This window comes from Hipposideros armiger, unplaced genomic scaffold, assembly GCF_001890085.2.
Source record: "Hipposideros armiger isolate ML-2016 unplaced genomic scaffold, ASM189008v1 scaffold_796, whole genome shotgun sequence".
In the NCBI taxonomy this organism is placed as follows: domain Eukaryota; kingdom Metazoa; phylum Chordata; class Mammalia; order Chiroptera; family Hipposideridae; genus Hipposideros; species Hipposideros armiger.
Window position 1 is genome coordinate 519,029 of NW_017732146.1, and position 19,195 is coordinate 538,223.

The window sequence follows — 19,195 nt, forward strand, 5'->3', positions numbered from 1 at the left end:
CTCTTAAAATATGTGTATATCTTTTTGACACCCCTTTATATTAGACCTTTCCTCAGTGCTCTCGTAGTTCACTGACTATTTTTTTTCTAATCTTTGGGGGATTTTTTTTTAGCTTAGATACTTTCTATTGATCTGTCTTCAAACTTACTTATTTTTTTCTCATTTCAGTCTGCTGTTAAAGTCACTTTGCACATTTTTAATTTCAAGTACGATATTTTCCATTTTTAGAACTTTCATTTGGTTTTCTTTTCAGTTTCAATTTATCTGCTAATATTTTCATTTGTTCATTCATTACAAGCATGTATTCCTTTAGATCCTTGTGATGGTTGTAATAGCTGTTTTAAAATCCCTGTTTTCTAATATTTAGGTCATGTCAAAGTCAGCCTGTACTTATTGCCTTTTGTCTCAAGTTTAGATCACATTTCCCTGTTTCTTCATAAATGTAGTAATTTTATTTTTATTTTTATTTTTTTTTAATTGGGGAATTGGGGGGATGGGAACAGTGCTGGGGGAATTGGGGGGAGGGGAACAGACTAGTTGCTGTCGTTTTGTTCTTCAATCTAGTTGTGGAGGATGTTGCTTCACTGGCCCAAGTTGGCACCATCATTGCGCTCTTCTCTGGCGAGGCAGATCANTTTTGTTCTTCAATCTAGTTGTGGAGGATGTTGCTTCACTGGCCCAAGTTGGCACCATCATTGCGCTCTTCTCTGGCGAGGCAGATCAGTCGCCGGATTCTGGACGGCCGCTCACTGCGGCTGCTGGGCGCTCACGCTAGCTGCTGGGCGCTCACGCTGGCTGCTGGCTACATACGGTAGCCCATGACAACCCACTCCACTGCCACAGGGACTGCAGCCTACGCCGTCTCCGGCGACTCATGGCAGCCCAGCTCCAGGTTGAGCTGTTGTTCAGCATCTTAGCTGTGGAGGGCAGTGTCACTGGACCTCATATGTGGGATCCGAACCGGGGCCCTTTGGCATCCCAAGCGAGTTCTTAACCATCGCGCCACTCGGCTGGCCCGATAAATGTAGTAATTTTAAATGACTTGGGCATTGTGCATGATACATTGCAGAGACACTAAAAAGTGTCTCTCTGAACAGTATGCTTTCATCGTTTGTTTGTTTTTAACTAGGTAGCTAATTTGACTTCCACTCAAATGCTAACCCTGTTTTTCCTGCAGTGGAAGAGCCAGTTTAATTCCTTTAGAGTTAACCATTAGACTTAATTGGGCTATTTGGAGTCTATCTCATCCATATGTAGTTCAGGTATCAGCCTAAGGTTTTCGTCAAATTTATATACAGAATCTTTTTTTCCCTACCCTGCCTATGGCTTTCACCTTTCCAGGGCTTCCCTCCTCACTCCCCAGCTGTGTCGCCTCCCCAAACTCTGTCCTATGGCTCTCCAAGCTAGTATGACTATGGATTTTTATTAGAAAGTTAGCTACCCAGTAAGCTGCAAGTAGGGCCTAGCTTCAAACAAAAAAACTATATCAAAACAAAACAATTATCATGTGCCACTTACTTCTTTCAAATGTAGATTAATTTCCAGTTTCTTTTAGTTCCTTCAGAATGCCTTCAGGTTATTGTATTTTATATTTTCGGTAGGGTTTATAGTTGTTATCTGTGAGTGTGTTGACCTGACATACATATAGAATATTTCCATCATCCAAAAACTTCTAATGGACTGTGTTGGTGTCGTGGAAGAGAAAGATATGAAAATTCATGACTAAAATATAGTGTGATAAAGTATCAGAATAGTTATATACAAGGTATGGCAGCTGAACAGAGGTGATACTACTTAATTAATATTACAAAGATAAAAAAGGGAGATGATTTTTAAGCTGAATATTTAATGATTAGAAAATTTGATCAGTCATCCCAGAGAATATAAATAGCATATTAATAAGCTATGAAGACTTGAAACAGATTAGGGAACTATAAGAAAACTACTGATTCTCATATATCTATTTTAGGTGTTTGGATGAATAGCAGTTTCACTCACTGATAGGGGGACTATAGATAGAACATATTTAATATGAACGTAATGGCCTTGGTTAAGGTCATATCGAATTTGAGATGCCTATTGGACACTCAAGGAAGTTGGATGCATAGCTCTTGAACTTAGAGAAGGAAGGCTTAAGTTGGAAACTCAGATTTGATGACAGAATATGTTTGAGGTAGTTGTTAAATTTGTTAACATGTTTGAGATGCCCTAGAGAGTGTAGAGGGAGAAGTGAAAAGCACTAACACATCTTGATTAACATGCGACAGACATTCTGTTAGGTACTTTACATGTGTTTGCGAAGAAGTACAATTACACCTGTACTTTGGTATTTGATAGACCTGGATTTGAATTTGAGCAAGTTACTTAAGTTCTCCAACTTCCAATTTTCAAAAAGCATAATAATAAATCATGGGGTTTGGTGAAAATTAAACAAAAAGTAAATAGGAGTCCCTTGCATATGTTAAGCTCCCAATAAATGTAATCTTTTATTATTATTACTATCATCATCATTATTATCTTATTTAGCCTTTATAATAAACTTATGAAATAGCTTTATTGTCATTATATATCTAAAATTATTATGAATTCCCTAAGGTTTCAGGTTGACAAATGGATGATCCGTAGTCAGAGTCCAGGTATTCTGATTTCTTTCCAGGGTTTCTTTCACAAAATTGTTCTGCATTAGTTTCTCACAGGAATTAGAGACATTTACTTAGTTAATTATATCAAATGAGCAGATATAAATTTTTCCCCTTTTTTTACGAAAAGGAAGAGCAACTCCAGACGTGACTTTGAAGCAACTGCATAATCAAACTTCAATTCATGTAGCCCCTTCTGTTGCCAAGATATCCAGTGGTACTGAAATAATATTAGTCTGTCAACAGATTTGAGTGCCCGCTGCTTTTAGACAACTGAAAATAATAAATCTCAGGTGTCAGAATATCAACCAGGGACTACAAAAAAATGTCCTCCATTAAGTTTTGGGCAAGTAACTTGTATTTACTTTTAAATACCTTGTTAAAACTGAAAGTCTTAATATATAAATATGATGGTAGTAATTCACACAACCCACCAATTTCAAAGTTTACACGAATGATTAAAAGAGTTTCAGATCTTTGTAAAGAGTTACAAAAACATAATTATTTATTAGCATTCCAACTGCTGCCTTCTTTTTCCTTTGATGTCTTGACAATTTTTATCATAACTCCCTTAGTTGGTGATTTAGTAGGAGTAGCAAGCAAAACTTAGCTGTAAAATTACACAGCTCCCTTATTTAAAGCTGCAGCTATTTGTTCCAATGATATGTTACTTATTTAGCAAACATTTATTGGTACCTTGTTATACACCAGATAGTGCTTGGAACTGAGGACCCCAAAATGAAGAGGCATAAGCTCTTTCTTTAATTTAGAGTTCATAGTCTAGTGAACATAGTCTACAGAGAAATAATTGCAGTAAATTTCATAATAGAGGAAGTTCAGGCTCCATGTGGAGGCTACCAAGGCAGTCTTCAAAGAAGAGGTTAAATTTCAGTATGATATTAGTAGTGTGTAAATTCTTAAAGTTTATTAAATTGAACATTTATGATTTATGCATTTCAATGTATGTAAATGTTACCTAAAAAACTAAAGAGATACTAAGCTCTAGTTAGTAGGATTTCTTTATACAGGGTTATAGGTTGACAATTCTGAGAAGTCCTTCTGTGTATTCTAACCTTAATAAAAAAAACTATATATATATATATATATATATACACACACACACACACACACACACACACACACACAAAAGACTTGAGAGTCAGGTTTCTCACTGTTGAGAAAAGCGTTCCATATGGAAATGGGTAAAATGGCAATTACCCTGTGGTGTTTACCGCAATAAAACATCAACATGAAATCATAGTTTTTAATAGATAAAAAAATAATTATTGACATGTGTGGCTATATATGAATGTTTATGTATCTATATATGTAATTGTACATTTACACATTACTATATATATGGGCTTCTATGTATACATACTAAGGTCTGACAATTAAGTTTGCCCACTAGTTGCAACAATGTTGCTAACATTTTTGATGTAGAGGGATTATTCATTATGAATTTGTACCAACTGAACAAACAGTTAACCAAGTTTACTCTTTGGAAGTGATGAAAAGGCTGTGTGAAAAAGTTAGACGACCTGAGCTTTTAGTTACCAATTCATAGCTCTTGCATCATGACAATGCACCTGTTCACATGACACTGTCTGTGAGGGAGTTTTTAGCCAGTAAACAAATAACTGTATTGAAACACCCTCCCTACTTACCTGATCTGGACCCCAATGATTTCTTCATTTACCCAAAGACAAAGGAAATACTGAAAGGAAGACATTTTGATGACATTCAGGACATTAAGGGTGATACGATGCCAGCTCTGATGGTCATTCCAGAAAAAGAGTTCCAAAATTGCTTTGAAGGGTGGACTAGGCACTGGCATCAGTGCCTAGCTTCTCAAGGGGAGTGCTTTGAAGGTGACCATAGTGATATTCAGCAATGAGACATGTAGCACTTTTTCTAGGGTGAGTTCATGCACTTAATTGTCTCGCCTTGTATATAAACTCACAAACATATATACATATTTTCTAGCTCTGTCCACTAAGAGGACCTAGAAGCAATAACATCCTAGTAGCAATAAGCACATGTAGCACCAAGACATTGGTTTTTAAATATCATTCTTCATTAAAAAACCCGAAAAACAGAACTTCTTGGGAAAATGGCTGATTATAGGGTTGCAGCAGTGAAACTCCAAGATAAACCTGGAACATCTTCTTACTCTGGGAAGTAAGAAAGTACTCAAACCACAGTGGGGACATGAAACAAGGACACAGAAGCCAGCTTAAAGGAGCTCCTGTTGGCCAAATATATCATTTGAGCATCAAAATGAATAATGACAATGATGAATTATAACCCATTGAAGAAAACAATATCCATGAATCAATGCTGATATAAATAAATAAATGAAATAATTGAGAGAGAAGAGAATTCTCCTTAAAGTACAATATCAATAAAGGTCATCTGAATGATGAATTTAGAAATTCTTCAATGGATTCTAAAAGTGCAAGTGAAAAAAAATGATAAGGAATAAGATATTTGCATACCTTCCAAATATCCTGACAAAAAACTTATGAATTACAAAGAGGAAAACTTATGTGTATATATTTATACAGAGGGTGCAAAAAATATTTTAAGAAAGGAAAAAAACTATTAAAATTGTAATACTCAACATATACGGATAGCAAAAGACGAATACAAGTCACGTTTGACTTTTGCAATTACAAGAGGTGCTCAAAGCGGTTACCATCAGTGTCCAGACACTTCTGATTATGGCAAACTACTGCTTGAGCAACCTTGATCAAAGTGTCCACTTGTATACATTTTTTTGGCATCCCCAGTATATATATATATATATATATATATATATATATATATATATATATATATATATATANATATATATATATATATATATATATATATATATATATATATATATATATATATATATATATATATATAATATTTTGGATATCCCAATGGTTCTGTTTTCCTGGAGGAACTACAGAAAGTAAATATTAAAGACATTTTTGTACCTTTTGACCACCTTCTCTCATTTTTCCCACTCCCTTACCCTTTGCCTCTGGCAACCATTAATCTGTTCTCCATATCTATAAGCTGGGTTGTTGTTGTTAAGATTCCACGCGTAAATGAGATCACATGATATTTGTCTTTCTCTGTCCAACTTATTTCACTTAACATAATGCCTTCAAAGTCCATTCATGTTGTTGCGAATGGCAGGGTTTCCTTCTTTTTTATAATTATGCACTTATTCCATTATATATATATGTACCACATTTTCTTTATCTATTTACCCATCAATGACCACTTAGGTTGTTTCTATATCTTGGTTATTGTAAATAATTTTGCAATGAACATAAGAGTGTATATATCTTTTCGAGTTAGTGGTTTTGATTTCTTCAAGTAAATACTCAGAAGTGAAATTGCTGGGTCATATTTTTAATTTTTTGAGGAACCTCCATACTGTTTTCCATAGTGGCTGCACCAATTTACATTCCCACCAACAGTGTACAAAGATCCCTATTTTTCACATACTTGCCTGTACTTGTTATTTCTTGTCTTTTTGATAATCGCCATTCTGACAGGTCTGAGGTGGTATCATATTATGGTTTTGATTTGCATTTCCCTGATGAATAGTGATGGTGAGCACCTTTACATGTACCTGCTGGCCATCTGTACATCTTCTTTGGAAAAATGTCTATTCAGATCCTCTGCCAATATTTAAAATTAGATTGTTTGGTTTTTTGCTACTGAATTTGTAAGAGTTATTTATGTATTTTGAATATTAACCCTTTATCAGAAATATGATGTGCAACTATTTTCTCCCACACAGTAGGTTGTCTTCATGTTTTGTTGATGGTTTCCTTTGCTATGCGAAAGCTTTTTAGTTTGATGTAGTCCCTCTTGTTTATTTTTGCTTTTGCTGCCTTTGCTTTTGGTGTCAAATCCATAAAAACATCTCCAAGAACAATGACAAGGAGCTCATTGCCTATGTTTTCTTCTAGGAGTTTTAGGAGGTTTTGCATTCAAGCTTTTATCGATCTTAAATTAATTTTTTACTGTGGTGTAAGATAGTGGTCCAGTTTCATTCTTTCACATATGGCTGTCTAGTTGTTCCAACACTGTTTATTGAAGAGACTGTCCTTTCCCCATTGTATATTCTTGGCTCCTTTGTCATAAATTAGTTGGCCATATATTCATAGGTTTATTTCTGGGCTCTCAATTCTGTACCATTGACTGGTGTCTGTTTTTTTTATGCTAATATCATATTGTTTTGATTACTGTAGCTTTTTAATATAGTTTGAAACCAGGGAGTGTGATGCCTCCAGCTCTGTTTTACTTTCTCAGTATTGCTTTAGTGATTGCAAGTTCTTTCTTGGAGGAAGATCTGAGTAGCACGTCTCCATAACTACTACACCTACCCTTTGGGAAGAATTCACTCTCTGCTTTCTACCAAGAAGCTGGTGAGTGTGTGTGTGTGTGTGTGTGTGTGTGTGTGTGTGTGTAAGATGTATTTAATTCATTAATGAGGAAACCAGCATGATGACGGTGATAGTTACAAAAAGGAGAGAAAGAGCTATTATATCTAGTTAGTGGACAAAGAGAATGCTAAAATAAGATTGTAAATTAAATTGAAACTGATTGATGTCCTATAAAACAACAAAACCATAATCTATAAGATTTTCATTTTCTACTGGACAGGAATAAATTGCAACATATAGATCTTCTACAAGTTAACATTAACTTTATAGAGTCTGGCCTTAGTAGTAAATAATCAAAGTTACTTTCCCCTAAAACAATGGTTCTCATCTGATGGCAAATTTCTCCTCCCCCCCGCCCCCCACACCCTGATATATTTGACAATGTCTGGAGACATTTTTGGCTATCACAGCTGAGGAAAGGAAGGGGTGCTAGTGACATCTGATGAGTAGAGGCCAGGGATACTGCTAAATCGCCTACAATACACAGGACAGCTACGACAACAAAGTTACCCGGCCCAAAATGTCAATAGTGCTGAGACTGAAAAACCATGTACAGATAACACTTCAGATGGCTTATTAAACAGTGCTCTAGTATGATACTGAAAGGACATGTGAAGCAAATTTTTAATGTCTCTGAACCTCATTCCCTTAACTGTAAAATTGGAATAATGACAGTAGCAACCACATATAGTATGCGGGAGTATTAATTAAAACAATTGTGGTTGATTGTATTTTCACCAAGATGGCCACACACACACACACACACACACACACACACACACACACACACATCTCACCCCATGTTGGGGTTATGTCCCTCCCCTTAAACCTGGGTGGACCTCTGTATCTGCCTCTCCCAATAGAACACAGTGGAAATGACACTGTATGACCTCTGGGGCTAAGTCATAGAAAGCGACACAGCCTCCTCCTGGCTCTCTTCTTTGGGAAGCCACCTTGGAAGCCCTGACTCAACATAAAAGGAGTCTAGCTATGCAGGAGGAACACATAGAACTACTACACAGAGACGAGGCGAGGGGTCGGATGTTCCTACCCCAGCTCTTGGCTCCTAATAAGGGCATAATTGATCACTTTGTTCTGTTTTAATACTTCGTAGTTTTAGTATTTTTAATAAGTATTTAATTAGTAATTGGCATTTAATTTGTAGTTTTACTCTGTTTCTATGCACTAGAGGGCTCTCTATCCATGGACAGAGGGCCCTCATACGTAAGGTGCAGTTTTCTAACTGAGGCACCAGGAGGGGCTAAACCCTAATTTTTCACTGTCCCTTTCAGGAGGTGAACTTGACAAAATGGAAAAAAACTTTAGAGTCAGTACACTGGTATATGTGAGGGAGATGTGTTAGACAACACTCTGTAAACACATTCTAAAACTCAAGGAAACTTATTTTGATGAATAACGCTGCTCTCAGACTAGATGTGCAGACAATAGTCAAGAGCTTCCCTCTTTTAAAAAAAAAATTTTAAATGTGGCAGAGCAGGTTATATTTTCTTTAATCCTGGAAAAGAGATCTGCAAGCCTATGATTTCTAAATAGTGCTGTACCTAATCTTTGCGTATCTAGAAACATGGTAAACGCAGCCTCTATGTTGTAGTTAGCTTCTGATGGCCAGAGGATAATTCTGAATACTATTTTATAGACCCCAAAGTTATTTGTGCCACCACTTTAACTGACAAATTTTAAAGTTTCCACCTTTTTTTTAGTGCTTTATTTTGTATGCACAAGATATGATAGTCCAGTGACTGTGAAAATGGGCCGTGATTATGATTGCAGGAAATCTGGGAACCAAATCCCTTACAATGAATAATGGCCTGAACCAAACGCATTGTAAGTCTTCCCTTTTCCCAACAAAATCAAAGCAGACTTTACCCATAACCATTCACAGTAACCTGAGAAGGTTGGCAACCTGTACTTACGATGACAGTTTGCCAGTCTCTGTGTAACTCTTGAAGGCTGCCTCCTACCCCAGGATGGCTCAAGTATAGCTGGGGCTTTATTGGAGCAGTGGTCTTGAAAATAAAGGAGGTTTTGTGGTCAGCTTATCTGATTAGGGCATTACAGTAGGAGGTCAGGACTTTGCAGCCTGGTAGAGTATAAATCAAAGGGGACCTGGGGTGGGAGAGAATTCAACTCTGAAAGGCTGATTCTCTAAGAGTATCCTGTAACTATGACTCAACCCCAACTCTAGCTGACCTGTGATCTTGCTGATCTGCCACAATGAGAACTGAGGGAGGAATTAAGGTTGTATCAACTCAAACCCTATCTCATGCTGGGGATTGAAACCAAACAAAACCGAAGACAAATGTATGGTAAGTCAGTAGCATAATGTGTCTATAAAGGATGAGGTTGATTTTCAGGTATAACTTACAGCAATGTCTCATCATTTTGTTGCTCACAGACGTAAATGTAACATTCTTTTCTGTAACATACTAGTTGTAGCAAACGCTGTCCTCTCTGGCTTAACCACAAATTGTAGACTATGAGAGCCTCAAAGCACATCTAATTCCTCCAGCTAGTTCTGGAAATTCCCAGGGAGTTTCATGCACGTGCTCCTAAGAAGCCCTCTTCTTAGCCCTCTTGGCTTCCCAAACTGCCTTATAGATCTGAAGTAGCAACGGTGACATGCTCACTGAACTCTTTAGAGGCTACTTGGCTGGATCCCCAGGTCACTGATTCTGACAGCAGGGGTTCAGGTTACCGCTGGAAAAGCCCTGACCACTTCCCACCGGTGGCTGCTACTTCATTCCATGTTTTGGTAGCTTCTCAGTGCAGTGACGGGACTATGCTAAGGTAGGAGAAATATCCTGTGTCCCTACAGCTATTGTCCTCTATTCAAAGACCATTTTCTAGAGCTCACCTTCTAAGGTTCTTTCTCAAGTCTATGAGGGGCTGGTCAGGCAACCAGTGGTATGAGCCCATACCTCCCAGATCCTCCAGAAATGTTAAAAGACTCTATTCTGGGGCCCAAATCTGTACACATCTATCTGGGGTGACTTTCTTCTCATAATCCATTCCCTCCTCATGCCAAGAAAATCCCACCATGATCCCACCCTATTGATATGCTTGGACTCCTCAGACTTTACAAAGAGCAAACGCACTTTGGCACCTCGGCTTCACAGGTGAATGACTCAATAATTACCCTTTTTCGCAATTAATTAAATCTGAAGTGGATTCAGGCAGGATTTAGAATCTTTAGGCAGGGTAGAACTTTTTCAGATGGGCACATTTCCAAGGAATGGAGTCACTGGATGAAGTTTGCCAGTGTGATGGCCCTTCTTGGGTGGAGGCGGCTTGTTGAGATTGGGAAAGGAGAGGAAAAGCAGAAGCCCAGCTACAACGCTGATAAATTAGAGCTCTGCCACTTTGTATAACAAAGTAGCATATTTTGCAGTCTTCTTTCACCTGCAAATGTTAGATTGTCCTCAGGAGCAGGCCAACCAGCTTTCTTTCTGTGCTTGTGTACTCCTACACAGTTCCCTGAGTTATGCCCTTTTCCTATAATTTTGTAAGAAGGAGTCTTGTAAAATTATTTCATCAGACATGGAATTGTTTGACATAATTGTTGGTGCTCATGAACCTGATGAGATCTTGCAAGGGTACTGCAATCATCTTTTCCTTGCCTGACCCCTTTTCTCACACTCTGTCCCTTTTCCCATTTAAAACCCTAACCAAACTTTGCTTTACGGTGGCTTGGTAAAACTGGGCATGTGTGTATAACTTTTTCATTAGACCTGCCCAAATAGCTGTTTCAAACTCTAATTGTGTGTGAAGATTGGATCTGGTAGAGATGGATATATTTGGTATTTACCCCCTGTTCCCTTAAATTTCAAATGCTGACAGCAGCAGGAGGAGGAAAAGGTAAACATAGTGACATTGACTAGAAAAATCTGTTGACTGTAGTTGTAATTATAAGGAGATACTGGGGGAGGGTTGCTGGGCCATAGGTGAATGCTTACCAAGTACCATAGTAACTCTATCCTAAACACAGACAATTTAAGGGATTTCATTTACAATCAGGGAATCTGTCTGTTCCATGTGCTATCCCAATAGGGACCATCTCCATGTCTTTATAGACCAATATTGTGATAAAGAGAGGAGAACAGAGCAAAGCATTCTAGTCACTCGAGCACCTCTGAACCTCTCTACCTGCTGGTAACAGATGCATTTTAATAAACGCCATCCAGAGAAGAGGTTCTTTTCTTGGTTGACCAATCAGGAGATTAAGCATTTGGAATCCCACCAAGGCAGGAATTCTGCAGGGTGAGACAGCAGAGATTCTTGGAGATGGTGTAAATTATTCTGAGCAGATCACTTTCAAGTTTCCTGTACTTTGTGCTGGCCTATTCCCATTTTTACTGCATAATTTTTGGGAAAAGTCTATGAGGCTCCAATCCTATCCCAGACAATCCCTTCCCACACTGCCCTTCCCTCCCCAAACCTGGGGTCCACTGATGCCCCCACCAACAGGCTCAGCCCATGCTGGTTCCCAGACCAACCTCTGGATTCTTTAAGCAACTTTATACCCCAAGCCTACAAATCTAGTGTGTAACTCAGGATTTGGTGAGTGAGCAATGACCCAGATTCCTGGCTGCCATATTATACCCTTAAATGCCCTTCTATAAATTTGGCCTAGAATGCAGTATCACAGAGCTGTCCACTGAGATCCTGAACTCACACAATAGCTGTTCTCCCCTGAGTGTTTATGGCCTGGGCACCCCTTTTATCCTTACATTAGTCTTTGAGTTGGGCACTTTTGCCATCTTCATCTGAAACGTGAGCATTCTGGGGCCCAAGAAAGATGACATGGCTCCCCCAAGTGAGTGTCAAGCTGGCATTGAAAGGTGAGCAGTCTGGAAATTACAGTCTATGGGCTATGATTCCACCTCGGGGTATATAGTCACAGGCTGAGCCTTAGCTTTGTTCTCAGCTTCTACCTGGTAATCTGTCTAATCCCACCTCTTACTAGGTTCCTCTTTTGGAGGTTGAAGTGGCCTAGTAGCCCCAGCCAACACCTAGCACATCAGTTTCATCTTGCCTGGCCTTCATACATTGATCCCTGAATTTCCTATTGCAATTTTCCCCTCCTCTAGGGATACATGCCTGCCTAAGGTGGGCTCCCAACATCATCTGTGAGCCTTTCATCACTGGAAGAGGCCTGTGAACACAGAAGAGAGCAATCTCATAATAATATTCCTTGATTTTTTCCTGAAACTTCAGTTGTCAGACAATCTGTCTTTGTGTGTGCCATGCACCCTCCTCCTGGGCAAAGCTGGGGCTAGACCCTCAACCCCATTCTCTGCCATCTTTCTGGGAATTACAGCAATACTTCATGTATTCAAAGATGTAGTCACAGGCATCAGTTTTCCTGGAAGGTGTTTTTCTTATTAAAATATAGCAGAATTGGAAGGAGTTAAACTGTAATGAATTAAGAGGGAGGCTGAAAGTTCATTCTTGTTGCTGAAATGTGCAATTTGCAAAGATGGTAAATGAAGCAATGAGGTCGGGACATATAACATGCTTGCTTAAGGGCACTATTTCGGCTACTACCAGAGTAATAGGGATGGAGAAGAGGATTTAATATGGGAGATATTATGGAGTAAAAATTAAAAGATCTTGGCACCTAATTGGGTATAAGAAGTAAGATTTATATGTCTATGCGTCTATTCTCTCATTCATCTAAGTCCAAACTATGGTGTTATGGTGTTATCTGGAATTCTTCTTCATTACTCAGTCATCACAAATATAATAGGTACACAAAACATAAATTTATTGCACTGAATAAAATTAACACGCACAATGCTACATGGAGGTTGAGTGGTGGGAAGAATGAGGATTCATTGCTGAACACCCTGAATAATGCAGTTACAGAAGCCTCTAAGACAAGGGATTTTCCAAGGAGGTGGGGGGATCAATGAATGATTTTAAATGCCTTAGCAAGTTTGAGGAGAAGATGATAAATTGATATTAAAGTTGGGAGTTAAGAAAAAAGTTGAATTCAGAAGTCAGAGTGCAAAGATTTCAAGGATTAGAATAAAAGGAAATGAAGGTGAGACAGTGAAGGCAAGGAGATAAGCTACTCTTTGCAGTACCAAGCTTCTTGGTAAATGGGAGGAAAGCGGTAAGATATTCTGGGAACACTTAGGGAGGTTCCTGCTGGCTCTATTTTCTAATTTTGTGAAATCTTAACATGCCTAGAACACCCAATGTTCTTTCAGAGGAAGTCTTTGGTCATTATCACCTTACTTAGAATCATGTGGGTTCCCCACCCGGCTGATAGGACCAGAGATAGACAACTGATATGAATCAGCCATTACTGTGCTAACCGATGGCCAATGGGGTGGCCTGGAGGATGAGCTCTGTCCCACAGAAGCAGTGTGTCCTGACTGCTGGTAGGCCAATCCACTCATTCTTCACGTCAAGGAGTTAGGACCAAAGACACCAGAGAAAGACTCAGGTCCAGTAAAGGTACAGACAGAAAAGGCAGATCATTTTGTCACCTGAAGTCACTTGGAGCAGAGGAAAATGAATATCTTCCCTCAAGAAACAAGACGACAAGAACTTTGAAGCTTCATAGTATCTTTTGTTAAATACATTTTTATTTTCAATTACAGTTGGCATACAACATTATATTAGTTTCAGGTGTACAACATAGTTGATTAGACATTTATTTAATTTATGAAGTGATCACCCCAGTAAGTCTAATATCCATCTGATACCATACATAGTTATTATAATATTATTGATAATATTATCGATTGAAAGACACACATAGACTGAAAGTAAGGGGGTGGGAAAAGATATTTCATGCAGATGGAAACCAAAAAATTAAATTAAATTAAAAAAAAAAAGCTGGATGACAATATTTGTATCAGACTACCTAGACTTTAAAACAAAGGCTACAACAAGAGAGAAAGAAAGATCCAGCAATTTCACTTCTGGGTATTTATCCAAAGAAACCCAAAACACTAATTTAAAAAGATATATTCATCCTTATGTTCATGCAGCATTATTTACAATAGCCAAGATATGGAAGCAACCTCTGTGTCCATCGATAGATGAATGGATGAAGAAGATGTAGTATATATATATATATATATATATATATATATATATATATATATATAAAAATATATGCAATGGAATAATACTCAACCATAAAAAAAAAAAAGAGTGAAATCTTGCCATTTGTGACAAGATGATTGGAACTAGGGGGTATTATGCTAAGTGATACAAGTTAGACATAATATCTTGAACAATGTTTTATTCTCCACAAAGCTTTGCTGGGAGTAGCTGAGAGCCTATCTTCTTTACTTCCCCTTGTATCCTTATGAAAAAACAAAACAGCTTGATAAACTACTTAAGAAAACACAAATACAGTTCTGTTTCTTACAATCTGAAAGAACATAACCAACACATTGGATAAGTCTTGAAGGCAGAGAAAGGTGGGAGTGTTGGCATCCTTACAAAAAGTAATCGTAGAAACTTTTCTTGCTGCCTGGTGTCTCCAATGGGCACAGGCTCAGTGGTACCATCTTTAGAAAAAGTACAGAAAATTTAGGTTTACCCACCTACTGTCTGGAATAGTACCCCCTGCCCCATGGAATAGCTTTAACTTAAATGAACTAAGACTACAGACAGCCTAAAAGTACAAACTCAGTTCCTTGCAGTCTTTTATAAAAATAGCAGGCGGACTATCTTCGTATTACAATTAGAAATACAAGTTAATAAAAAGTCAGTACTTGAGAGCGAAAAATCAGAGCATTCTAGAACTGATAGATACCTTGGAAACTGTTATAATCCTAATGCCCAGTACCTCAGAAGGTGACTGTAATTGGAGCTAGGACCTTTACAGAGGTGGTTCAGGAAAATGAAGTCATATGTGTTGGCCCTAATCCAGTATGACTTGTGTGCTAATAAAAAGAGGAGATTAGGACACAGACATACACAGAGGCAGGACCATGTGAGGACACAGGAAGAAGATGGCCATTTACAAACCAAGGAGAGAGGATTCCGAAGAAACCACACCTGCCAACACCTTGATCTTAGACTTTTAGCCTCCAGAACGGTGAGGCTAAAACTTTCTGTTGTTTAAGCCACCCAGTCTGTGCTCCTTTGTTATGGCCGCCCTAGAAAACCATCTAGTCTAACTCTTTCACGTTACTCCTCAAGAATCGGAGGTCCAGCATCACACAGCTTGTACCAGTGCTAGGTCCAGGCCCCAGGGGCCCTCATTCTCAGCCCAGAGGCCTTCATACCTACCACACCCTTGAATTTGACTTGTGTGGATTTCCAGAAATGAGAGGGGAGGATGAGGGAAAGGGCAATGACAGAGTTGGAATCTAGGCCCTCATGTGAAAGGAATGGATAGGAACATGATTTGTTGATTTAATAGCTTCTTATAAAATCCTATGACTCTTGGGCTACCTTATTAATGACTTTTTGCTGTTTTGCATTCTTATTCCCATTCCTAGCTTTGTTTCTAAGTGGGAACAATGATTGGTTGTAGACATTCCAAAGTGACTTCAGCATGATTTTCAAATATGTTAAACCATATTGGACTAATGAGCCTAAACTTAACCAAGGGGATCTTGTTCTTTCCTTTGGTATTTATAACTCTGATTTCTTGATTGTCTTCCAGAACCTCCTTTGATGAGAGAAATCTAGGGCAGCTGGGGAATTCATGGTGGGGGAGTTTAAGTAATTTGTAATTAAATTTTTGTTTTTTAGTTTTAGTTTCTGTTGATTTTTTCTGAGCATGTGTACCTTTTAGGGTTTTTGTTTGTTTGTTTTTAACACTAGAACCTCAGCGTGCCAAACTAATTTTCTCTCTCAATCCCCTGTTGGTTTCAGATGACAAGCTTTTAAAAGCATAGCTCTGTTAGCTTTAGGGAGCCTTAAAGCTCATTGTCCTGTAGTCTTCCTGTCCCCTGCTATACTCTTGTTGTTGTCATATCCTAGGGTGTTCTAAATCTCTGATTTCCCTCTTTGAGTGGTTGTCTCCCATTTATTTTATTTAGAGATAAGGCAAAGCTTTTGAATTTGAATGAAGCATGGTTAACTGAGCTTGTCTGTTGGGAAGTATCTGCATAATCCTGAGGTCATAAAGAAAGGGTGAACCGCCTAGAGACTATTTCTCAGAAAACCCATCGTTTTCTCCACAATTCTATAGGTGAAATCCAAGCTTCCCCACTTGGTTTCCACTGATCAGTGTGATTGACACAGTGCCAAGCATTGTGCTGTGAACTTGGTGGCTTGTGACCTAGACTGCCTGTCACAAACACTAACATATGTGGCTGAGACTACCGATCAAGTCTACACAGACCATCTGCTATTATTCTGCTTGTGACTGCTCCAGATCAGAACCCTGGTGGCCATGAAAAACGACTTCTCATTCACTTTTAGCACAGGGAGAAGAAATAAAAACAGGCCTGAGTTATACGAACCAATAAATAACACAAAAGGTAGTCTCACTTAAAAACAGGATCCAAACCAAAACATGCTGATCAAGGATTTTATGTTGGCACTATAAAATAGTTTAACTGCAAAATAAATAAATAAATAAATACATAAAATTTTTAAAAAATGCATTGTGAAAGAAAATATTTGTTTTATTTTTTTTAACAAACTTTTTCAGTATGTTTTAAGTTCTGGCCCCTGAAAATTTTTTCTTAGTTATGTGGTTACCAGTAAATGATACAGGAATTAGTAATGTTAAGTTTTTCAAATTGGCTACTTAACAATGGTAAACAAATGCACTTTGTTCCAATTAAAAATAGAAACTCTTCATATTGAATTTCTTTTACATTAACTCTGTCCAGATGCAATAACAATCCCCTCTACTTAATTCCTTATTAATCTACTGCTTTCCCCCCAGTAAAGTGATGTTATAAATTAAAGGAAGAAACTGCTTTCCTTAGATTTTATTAATCACAGGCCTTTCAGGGAAGACAGGCGAAAGCTCTCGCTGCTTCCATTTGCAATCACTTAAGTCTCTTTGGAGAAGTTTCTTCAATGCGTGGCTCAAGTTTTTGGAACTCTGGAGAACTCTGGAGAGCACAAGTGATAAATAGTTTGGAAACGAAGATCAAAAAGAAAGCATTAGGAGAACTGGGAATGTTTAGTCTAGAGAAAAGGAGAATGAGTAGAGACATACTTTTCCTAACTGTCATAAACAGGATGAAAGCAATTCTTTTTTTTTCACCACAGAGTAAGGAAGCACAAGTGAACATAGACAGAATCCAAGGATTTGACTTTAACTAACATAATTTCATATGTGTATACATTTTTTTGGTCATGCATGACCAAAAAAAATGTATACACATTTTAAGAAAAAAAAAAACTGATTCAAATGTAATACTCAATATATACTGATAACAAAAGATGAATAAAAGTCATGTGTATGCGTTTTTTGGCACCCCAGTATATGAATGGAATGCTTAGGAACTCAGGAAATTACCTTAGAAAAATTTCAAAATGCTATGTCACAGGTCAAGTCAACCTGGAGATTAAGAATGTAGCAATACCCATCAAGGGGAGTGGAGTATTCATGTTATAACACAGAGTCAGAAATACTTTCTGTTGATAATTGCAGCCATAATGGTGTTTACTTCTAACAGGAATTTAACATTCATCACACATTAATCAAATGTCTATTCAACTTCAAGCGCTGAAGAATTCATGATAGCTAACATTTACAGCATGCTTGCTATGTGGGCACTGCTCTAAGTGCTTTACACATAGGAATTCATTTAATCCTCACAATAGCCATCTGAAATTGGTGCTATTCTTCTTTTTTATTTTTGCAAATGATAAAACTGAGGCCAAAAAAAAAATTATTTAATTATTTGCCCAAAGTTACACCTTATGGGTTACAAAAGAAAGAGTCCAATTTGAACCTGTATCCATTGGGATTCTCTGAGAAGCAATCACCAAGGTGAGATTAGATACACATGAGATTTATTGGGAGAAATACCTGTGAAGGATAAAGAGGAAGAAGCAGGAGGTGTGGGCAGGAAAAGGCTTCAGACGGAGATGCAGGGGTGATATCTGCAAAAGGAGAGAAGGAAGGAAGGGCTGGATAGGAAAAGCCTCACACTGTGCAGATCTGAGAATGTCTTGGCCAGGCTGATGGACGGGGGGCTCCTGGGTCAAAACTGGAAGGACTCCTCATAGAGCATGAAGAGTCTAGTGCTAGTACCCCCATGTTGCTCACTCATTGACTAGGGAGAATATAAGAGAAGTATGGTCTGCCACAAATGCTATGGGCATCCAGTGCTGGGTCCAGTGTCCCCTAGAGTAGGCTCTTTTGAAGGGAGACTTTGGGGGCCTCTACAGAGCTCAAGCAGTCTGGCACGAGTTCTGTTAATCGTTCCATTATGCTACCCTCCTAGGCCTCATACTTCGAGAGAGTATGTAGTGAAAGATGTACCCCTTTAGCAATGAAAGGCCTGAGTAGGAAAAGGGGACACTTCATTACAAAGCTCTGGGGGCCTTATTCACACAGCGCAGTGTCAGCAGTGTCCCAAGTTGTACAAGCCAATGACCCTGGTAGTAAAGAGCTAGAGAGTCATCCTCCAATTCTAACATACTTGTAGGTTTTGCTCTGGGACAGACACCTTCATCTCATAAAACCTCACAAAGCATTTTAGCCAATATTTAAATATTTCTTTAACTCTCACTAAATACAAGGCTCTATGTTAAGTGCAATGGGAAATGCTAAGATCTAAAAGCCTTAACCTTTCCCTCCAGTGGTTTATCCAACAGGGAAGATGTTATTAATATAAATAACCATACACATATGAGGGCATGTAAAAACTGCCACACAAGGCACAGATATGGTGTCATGGAAGTTTAGAGAAAAGAGAGACTACTTCCTATTGGAAAGACTGGGGAAGATTTCATGAAGGACAAAGCAACAGTATTGCTTCCTCAAATGCAAATATGGTGGGTGGGAGGACCTTAATATTTACTCAAATGAGAGAAAGTAACGAAAACCTGCCACAGAAGTAGGAAGCCAAATATTAAATGAAAATATCATGATTCTCAAAGATATAAGAAATATCTAAAGTCCAGATGCCAAGG